The 10247-nt window shown below is 35.0% G+C and overlaps 1 pseudogene; it reads right to left on the reverse strand.

The window, feature by feature from the left end:
* Positions 1 to 526: 526 nt before the first annotated feature.
* LOC107708514 (leukemia inhibitory factor receptor-like) lies at positions 527 to 8844 on the reverse strand (annotated as a pseudogene).
* Positions 8845 to 10247: the final 1403 nt, after the last annotated feature.

Raw genomic sequence — 10247 nt, forward strand, 5'->3', positions numbered from 1 at the left:
TTGACTGTTCTGCCTGTCAATCAAAAGAAAATATTTTTTCATTGTTGCAACGCCCTTTAGGCAACCCTTCACGCCCATAAAAGTGATTTTTAGGAGCATCAGTTTAAGGATTTCTCATTCAATTTATATATTTTACCATGTCAAGCATTCTTTGAAATTTGAATATTACGTTGACACATACGACCCTTTTTGTGAAGTTTTGTATGAAACTATCCGACATTTATTTTGTGATTAGCCTACTTCAGTTTATTGGGAGTGCTTTGATTGTCCAGAATGTTTCATCTGACTTTTCTTTATCTTATAGGCATAGATTATTTTTGGTCTTTATATTAATGACAACAATTTGGAATCATAATCAAATTGTAATCAAATATTTTGTTTACTGGAAAGTGTACAATTAATTGAAGGAATTCGTACATGATGTGAATACGTGTAAACCACACTTTAATGTCTTTAAGCATAAACTGAATTTGTATTTAGGTACAATCTCTCGTCTATTAATAAGACAGCGATCAAAACATCTAGATATGTATACGTTTGACATTTTTTATTTATAAGTTTTCCTCATAGTCTTTATATTCCATCGAAGTCTTTAATTAGGCCACAAGAGGGAACTATTGCTCTACTGAAGCATAATGCTAGCAACATCAAGGTCATGGGTTGGATTCACCGGGGTCACACGTGTTGAGAGTATGTGCCAAATAGATAAATGTAAATAAATATTATAGCGAAATACAATGCAGATATACAGAGGCAGTTCTAAAGAAGGTCACAGCTTTTTTTTTCATCACAGTATTTAAAAAAAACATTTTTACTACTCATTTTACAAGAGTTGGGTGTGTTGAAAAAAAGAGTACATTTATAAATAACATGAATTCACTGGCGTTTACATTTGCTAATTCGCATATACATGGTGTGCCTTACAGAGCACGACACTGAGGTCTATCTACGGGACCTATACATTTGTACGACATGCTGATTGGGGCTTGTAGCTCTCTGAGTCTTTAACAACAAGATTATTCTGAACAAAGTTAGGGGCTGGGAGGTAAGCATCCTGCATTTCCAGTGTAAGATCAGACATCTGAGCAACATCAACTGGTTCTGGCATGGTCAAATTATAAGAAGGGTTTTCAAGAATTGAGGTAAGCTTCTCAACAGGATAATATGAGACATCAACTGGAGATTCAGAAATGTTCAGGTAGAAATTTGCAGGAATCACTTTGGAGTTAGAGCTGATGAGGTCAAGGCCATTTAGACTTTCTGACATCGCAGGATGCTCTAAACTGTGGACCTCTTGGATCTCATACTTCATATACCCCTCGGTCATCTGGGTACAATAAATGCCCTGCAAACAACAAACATTTGTTGACCAGTTAACTGGTTTGCCACAGATTATACAATTTGCTAACACTGTAGCAAAATATTATTTAGCCTATTTATTAAGCCAATAATTTACCACACAAAATAAGTCATAACTTATTTGATCTTGCATAGCTTTTGAGCATGCCATGCAACTTTTCCATATTGAAATCTGCCTAATTTGATCATTTTATCAAGCGACAGATTAATTTGCACACATCCTTTAACGTCAACTACAAAAATATTTGGTAACTATTTCCCTTCTCTTTTAAAATCGATAACCATATTTATTTTTGCTATGTTTACTATGACCAAGTATATGGTTTGTTGCATTTTACTGTTAGGATTTAACATAGTTGATTCCCACTTGTCTGAGAGACGACGAGAACACACCTGCGACCCATTTTTGGCTTGTGATACACACACATACGTACATGCAGATTATACTTATTAAAAAAAAAAAACATTTTAGGAACGTTAGAAATTATAAGGAGGCTGAATAAGCACTGATGACTCACCTTTGTAATCCATTTCCCTGCCAGTTTTGGTTCAGGAATATCTGGATACACTAGTTTCTTTAACCTGAAGGATTTTAAGAGTGAAAATTTATAGAAAATATTGGGGTTTGAAAAACATATATGACATAACACAGGAAAATTGTCCTTACCATTTCCATTTCCTGTAGCAAAGGACTGTGATGATAATGAAGACAAGTGCTGCTGCACTGCAACCCACAATAGTGGCCGCAATCATCTGGTCAACTATGAAAATTTTGTCACATTGCACACAATATTATCATTGTGTGCAATGCTATATTCATCAATGCTATTTATATTTGCTTATTAAATATAATAAAGTAGTTCAATCATTAATCTTTCAATTATAATTCATTATATTTAATATTATAATTATATACAAAATATATAATTAAATATCTTCATACATACAGTTTTTTTCCACGTCCATTCTGAATGTAGTGTAGTCACCTTCACCCTCACCTCCAGATGTAAAGGCACTAACGCGGAAGGTATAGGAGCCTGGATCTAATTTCAAATTAACTTTATGCTCTAAAATTAAAACACAAAGTATGTCCATTTGTAATGTAATCTTTACACTAAGAAAAAACAGTGGACGTCAAATTAGAGAATGAACCCACCCTTTGTCACTGTCATGTTAATAACTGTTTCAGAATCAGAAAGCAATGTTGTGACATTGTAGCCTTGTATGAAGCCTTTTTGCAGGTCTAAGGGCACTTCGTCCCAGGAAAGCTCAAGATTTCTTCCATTGCTTTTAACTGTCAGATTCTGAACTTTCCCTGGTTCTGTGAACAGAAATAGCAGAATGGACAATAAGAAAGACGAGGTGAGGTTAACATGAAACAAATGTTCTTTTTTTTTTTTGTGAGCTATTCCTTTAAATATTGAATCTTGACTGCTTACGTTGCTCAATAGCATAACACTGACTCCTCTTGAGAAGCTTTGGTGCATCATTAGTGCAGGCATAGACCGAGACAGTGTATCTCACTGCCTCAAAAATACCTGTGACAAATAGAACAATTGAAATATTTTGTTCAAAATAGCAGTCATCCTCCCTTTCTGAACATAACCACAGCTCACTGAACCATTGATGGACCATTACACACATGCACAAATTCAATATCAGAACAAAAACAGATCAGAAGTGAGTCAAATGATTCATCTTTAAGCTCCCAACTGACCAGACCGATTCCAGGTGTCACAGGCGTCACTGTCACATTCTGAGATCTTCTCCCATTCTACATCACATTGCTTCTTATTGTAGGTTGGAAACCATTCAACAACATAGCCACAAGTAGAATAGGGGTATTCTTCCCAAGACATTTCAAAGCCACTATTACTGCTGTTGATATGGCTTATACTGACTTCATTGTCTGTGAAAAGTATTATAAAACATCATTAATTTAATCACAACCTTTTCAACCCGTTTAAACAGCATTTGAATATACTTTAAATGCTCACCAGGATTACTCGGGACGATGATGGTAGAAGGAGGAGAAAGACCAGCAGAGTTTTTCGCTGAGACTGTGATGATTTGATCACTTGTTTCATTCCCAAAGGTGATTTTGTAGCACAGCTGCGTATTTAGTCCTATGTCAATTTTTCTGCTCCTTCCTTTGGGGTTTCCAATGGTAATTTCATATCCTGTAATTATCCCATGGCTTTGTTGTTGAGTTAGAGGCTTTAAAACATTAAAAAGGGTAATTTTTATTTGTTTGACTGCAGCTGCAAAGTGCAGAGAAAAGCTAAAAATAGCAGTGCCAAATCCTACTGCACTTACCTTCCACAGGACATATGTATTTTGTTCAAAATATTGAATCCAAACATCCACTGCTTCTGGAACTGAAGAGAGATCATTAGTGTGACACAATAAATTCCTCGAATTTGACTGGCAGTTGCTGAATCATTTTTACTCATCTGATTAGTTCAGAAACATTAATTCATTCAGAAAGAGAACTGTGTGTTAGTCTGAAACGTAGTGTTTGATATTTCTGTGGCTTCCCTTAAAACTATTTACAGTACATCGACAGAGAAAAAAAATAGACACAGTAAAATGTAAGTTGTGTGAACATTGTAAGTTACTCAGTATTAACTTCTTGTCCAACAGATTTTTTAAACACAGAAGTAAGCTATTTTCTATGAATGTGTGGGACTTCCGATTCATTAGCTGCTATAGGTAAATAACTACAAGAATAAGTGCAGCACCTGTAGTTCTTACAATAAGGTGGATATATGAAAGTGTTGTATAAAAGCAATATCACACTCAAAAAATATACATATATAAAAATAAAATCATATATATATATATATATATATATATATAAATAAATTACACTATATTTTCTAATATGTTAATCCTCTGAATACTTACCGTCCTCTTTAGTGGACAACTCAGTAATTTTACTCCAGTTGCCCCATTCGTAGAAGTGCTCATAAGACCCACATCTTACTCGAGCTGTGTATTTAGCAAAAGGCTGCAGATTTACAAGGACAAGTGACGAAAGTCCCTTTCCACTGAAGGTTTTCTTTGTGAAAGATGAAAATGTGTGGACATTTGTGAGAATGCATGTACAGGCCTTGTAAGTCAAACAGTGGAAAGATAAAAATAGAATGCTTATCAATTTTCATGCAAGATCAAATCTGATGACACCAACATTGTAAATGCTTCCGTTGAGCTTCACTTGACAAATCATTGGAAACCAAGTATAATTTTTCTCGTTCCAACTCCACCGAAGAGTGACTTCTCTTGCATAAGCAGCATGAGATATTTTAATGGGTGCTCTCATCCTTACTGTGCAAGAAGAAAACAGAAGATTAAATTCACAGTTAAATGTTGAGGCCATGCAGTATTTTAAGAGATAATAAAACAATATTAAAATAAGTTTTACCTCGGTGTGTGGGGTCAGCTGTATCTGTGAGAGTCTTCACACCAAGGGGATTTTTGGCAATCAGGGTCCAGTTTGTCACCTGCGGTTTCATCGCATGTAGGACACATTGACCAAATTTACAATCTCTGACAAAAGCAAAACAATTAGCATCAGAGAATTTAATTCAGTATGATGAGAGCAACCATGCATAATTCACACTGTACATTAAGATGGATATATTCAGCAATGTGGATACCTTCCATTAAGTTTGTAGTTTGTCTCTCTTTTAACATACAGATGGGTTTTTCTGCCTCTTTCCCAGTGACATTCCACAGAGCTGAGATCCCGTGTTATACATGTAAGATTCTGGTCATCTGGGGGATCTGTAGCATCCAGTGAAGTTAAACTCAAATTAACATTTGGTATACACAGTATACAAAGTTTTTTTTTTAATTATTAATACTTTTATTCAGCAAGGATTCGTTACATTAATCAAAGGTTTAAATTGCAATAATATTTCACAATATTACTGTTTTGCTGTATTTTTGATTCAATTATTGTAGCTGTGGTAAGCATAAGAGACTTAAAAATTAAAAATCTGACCCCAAATTTTTGAACGAGGCTTTATGAGTATTAGTCCATGTTTACTAATTCTAACTAATGAACTGGTAAGCAAGGTATAATGTTATAAAAAAAAAAAATTCATAAATGAATGCAAGGAATACAGTAATTGTTACTGAGGGTTTTCTATCTTCCAGCCTCCATAGAAAATACCACACTTTTGCCAACTCATCCAAGTGGCTTCATCATTAAAATGGTGGGAATTTCCCACATGTGGCCAAAATCCAATATGTGGGCAAAATATTTAAAAAGCTCTGACTAATCCTCACCAAATGGAAAATGAAGTCCAGCTGCTTAAGATTTAACTTACAGTAAAACATTTCAAAACTGATGGGTTTAAAAAAATAACAATTCCTTTTAAACGGGATGAGCGTAGACTTACAGCCAATAAAAACTGAAGCGCCAGTATGGAATACTGAAGAGCTTCCTTTAACATCACAATTTATGTCTGAAGTGGATTCAGAAGGCCTATCAAAGTGAACTGGTTCTTCTGTGATTGTATGTCATGATGCTGATTGGACTTAGAAATGGAACCAATGGAACATTGGAATCTGTCTCCATGATGCAACAGAACGTGATGTTACTCCCAACCATGAAAACTTGATCGTGAGGAAAGACAGTTGTTGTTGTAGCATTTAGATCTTGTCCTGTTATTTTATAGGCAAAACAGTTAAGTTATTGGTCAGTTGTCCTGCTCTTTTGCATAACACATGCATAAAGTGTAAGAACAACCTGTGGCTACAAACCGTTGTACGTATATAATGGTGTCCATTCACCAATGTAATGCTGATCTCGATGCCTAAGTCTGACCGAATGAGAAGTGCACTGCAGCGGTATAGGTGAGGTCCATTTCCAATGATAAAAGGTTGTTTTGTTTGGCATCACATGTATAGTTTCCTAAAACAGTTATTTCTCATTGAAAAAAATGACCATATGCATATATTTCCATTGCTTTTGTAAAAAAATCACACTTACACTGTGAACTGTCTTCATCTCTTCAGTACGAAGGACCTCTATGTCGTAGCTGATTTTCTCGAATTCATCATTTTCAGCAAACTCATCTCTCCATGCAACATTCAACACCCATGCACCATTATTAGATGTGTCCGTTTCCTCTGCATACACTTTCACCTCTTTTATAGGAACTGGGTGCCCTGTTGATACATATTATAATTCAGTTCTTCTATCAATGGTCTCAACTAACAATTGAAATATGATGGTATTGTATTATTAACATTTTCTGAAAATGCACTCATCATCAGGCCATCCAAGATGTAGATGTGTTTGTTTCTTTCGTAAGAAACAAATCCATCAAGACATTTTAACTTTAAACCGCTCTGGCCAATAATCCATAATAATACATAACGCTTTCTCCAGTGAAAAAGTCCATCCCCTGCTGTCCTCTCACATCTAAATCCAGTGACGCATGTTTTTAGAAATGTTTTGAATTGTTTTCACTTTTAAGCAGTGCTTAATCTGTGCATATTTCTCTCCCGATTCAGACGAGATGACTTTTTCCACTGGAGAAAGCAATATTATAGAAGACTCATTTGAAGACGAGGTGGATTTATTTATTACAAACTCGCAGCTTTTCACTACACAAGAAGTTAATTGATGGACTGGAGTCGTGTGGATTACTTGGGGGCATTATTGTGATGTTTTTATCAGCTGTTTGGACTCTCATTCTGACGGCACCCATTCACTGCAGAGGATCCATTGGTGAGCAAGTGATGTAATGCTAAATTTCTCCAAATCTGTTCTAATCAAGAAACAAAATCATCTAAATCTTGGATGCCCTGAGGGTACAAATTTTTAGCAAATGTTAATTTTTTGTTGAACTATCTCTTTAAAAGTTTCACAAGTTAAATGCGTTCAAGACTCACCATCCTGTTTTGTTTGGCCAATCAGTGAAAAAAGCAGAGCACACAAAAGCCAGACTGGCATGATTGATCTCAGGAGATTCTGCACAAGAAATGGCTCACAAGTGTCTCCATTAGCAATTAGATCTGATAAGGAAACAAAATGGTTCTAATCAATTAAGCATGGCTGAATAGCATCTTCTAATAACGTATAAAAGTGGAAATAAGTTATCTTTCTTCCCTAATGGGTTTTAATTTACAGGACACGGAGATAGTAAAGTGGAAGGAGAGAGAAAAAATGGAATCATCAGGACATGATTCAACACAAACTCAAACTGCATTACCTTGAGTATGTGCAGTATCTACTGCACCACAGCCCAACCTGTTTCTTTTTTAAAATAAAAACTAGATTATTTTGTTGATTTTTATTATTTGGACAGTAACCCTTAAACTTATTTGTGATTCAGGTATACAAATAGTACAACTTTTCTTGTTCTGATGGAGAAACTCTAAACCCTCTATTCATGTTGATGTGAAGTATGAAAAGACTTTCAAAAAATGAAATGTTTTGCTCATAAGACCAGAAATGGATTATGAACAATAAATAAAAATCAAATCAAACATAATTCATTAGGCAATTAAGAAGCAGCAATTCCGATTATTGGTGCATTACTACTGGAAAATTAGAGGCTTAAAGTCTGTTGTAGATAAGACTATCATCATTTATGATCTGTGGCTATGAAAATGAGTAAACTGTAAACACACCACAGATGGTGACTGAACAGACTTCTAAACAATAACATCAAATACAAATCCATTACATGTTTAACCGAGAGTTAAATTATGACTAATATTGACAATATTGTTTTTCCAATCACAACACACCAGAAACATGAAGTGCAATCATTTTAGAGATCACTTAATATGACTGAACACCATGGATGACTGGGAATTTTGTAAATCCTTTATATATTTTGCTTTCTCATCTGGATTTCACACACCATATGTACCCCATGTGTGTTTGTTTGTTTATTTTGCAACATAATATACATGGTTTAATTTTTGTACTCTGTTGAGAGTTCAATTGTTCAGAACATCTCTTCAGTTGCTACATGGCCCAAGAGTTGATATTTTTTGTGTGAAAAGATCCATATTACTCATAGGTCTTGCAAAGTAATCATTCTTTACAGATGATGTCAGGACCATGTGCCTGCTTTTTTTTTTTAAAAAAAGGAAATATTTTACAAAACGTATTTTACAATTAATAACTGATTTCACTAAAAACGGAACCAGTGTGTTATATAAAAATATACCTAATCTAATCAAATAGAATTAATCGAATAAGTGAGGCAAAGAACCGTAATGAACCGTAATAGTTAGTTAACATATATATAGTTACATATAGTTAGTCATATTATAGGTTCATTGATTCGTGTCATTAGAACATAAACATTACACAAAGCCTTTCTTGAGAAGTTAAAAGAATTACGAGAAGAAGAAGAAAACACCCACCTGTTAAAGTGTTCGCAGGTTTCCTTAAATTATTTTCGCCCAGAGCTAAACATGTAAAACTGATCAGAGCCGCGTCTTGGAAAACAGTTCACTCGTTCACTAGCAGAAGTGTGAGAACGTGTAGTGGGAGGATCTCAGTGGAAGGGTGCGTGTGGGAAGATACGAGAGTCCCTTTGGAAAGGGAATCAAGAATAACAAGTTTATTAACCGCTGTGTGTTTTAATGGCAACACGTTAAAACGATTCCCCAACGCCATCTCGAAGATTTTAGGCTAATATCGATATTTTCCTGCGTACAGTAGCCTACTCGGTACAAGATGAGAACTCAGTAGCCTACGTTAAGTAGGAAGGAATGTGGATTACAGGTCCATTTCAAACCGTCAACGCTGACTGGAGAAATCAGTATGGATCTAAGGTAAATTGTTATTAAGAGATGAGAATACTACAGTCATATTAGTAGATAAAAACATGATCGTATCGGACAAAATATGCAAAAAACAAAAACAAAAACAAAAAAACACAAGGGAGGGGATTGTATCCAATGACTGACTGTTCTGTGGAAAGCGACGGAAGCCTTTCTCTGGAATTCTTGCGAGCGCAGCTGGCCCGGGCTGAGCATAAGGACTTTCTGATTTGGGAAAAAATAAAAAAATAAAAATCTTCTTGCGAGAAACACCAAACAACAATGAAACACTTGAGAAATGAGTCAAGGAAATTGAGGTTTATTTTATCACGTACGCATCCCTTTCATTAGATTCTCAAGGCCCATCGCCCATAACCCCTCCCCTCAAAACACTTTAAATGATACAAGAAAGCTCATAATTAAAGAAACATATGTACAACAGTTTTAGATGTTTTTCCCTTCAGGAAAATATAAATAACACTTCTTGCATCAGTCTGCAATGTCATTTTTAAATGGTGCTTACATTTCATAGTGCTCTGCAAAATCATGAGTGCACATAAAAGGAAAAAAAAATCACTTAAAGCCAAGGTGCAGTTAGTTTTAGTTGTACAATGAACAAATAGGCTATACATTTAAAATATATGCATTTCCTTTACACTCTTAGCATTATTGGTGATGGAGAAAACAACCCTTTTAAAATGCTTGGAACTTGTTCCACAAATAGTTAACTGCAATAATTGGCGTTTGTTATTATTTCAAAGGTTTTAAAAACACCAGTACATTTTTTTTTATCAATTCAAAAATTCTTTTCAAAACAATTTGACAATGGCTTCCGGTCATGGGCTGCACATAAGCCCTAGTGAAAACAGGAGGCAAGAAAATAATAAACCATGATTTAACACTGTGGAAAAAGACCCACAAATAACCATCTGACATTCTGGGATATTTTCAGCACACCCTCTGATACTAATGACTTTGCGGAAATTATTTATCTAAGAACACTTCCGAAAATATTAGGGGCAGATTCCAGATTTATTTTGTTCAAAAAGAATATTTCATAAGTGTCTTAATTACTGTTCAATGTCCAGCCA

This window comes from Sinocyclocheilus rhinocerous, unplaced genomic scaffold (assembly GCF_001515625.1).
Source record: "Sinocyclocheilus rhinocerous isolate Xijiao unplaced genomic scaffold, SAMN03320098_v1.1 scaffold506, whole genome shotgun sequence".
Taxonomy (NCBI): Eukaryota; Metazoa; Chordata; class Actinopteri; order Cypriniformes; family Cyprinidae; genus Sinocyclocheilus; species Sinocyclocheilus rhinocerous.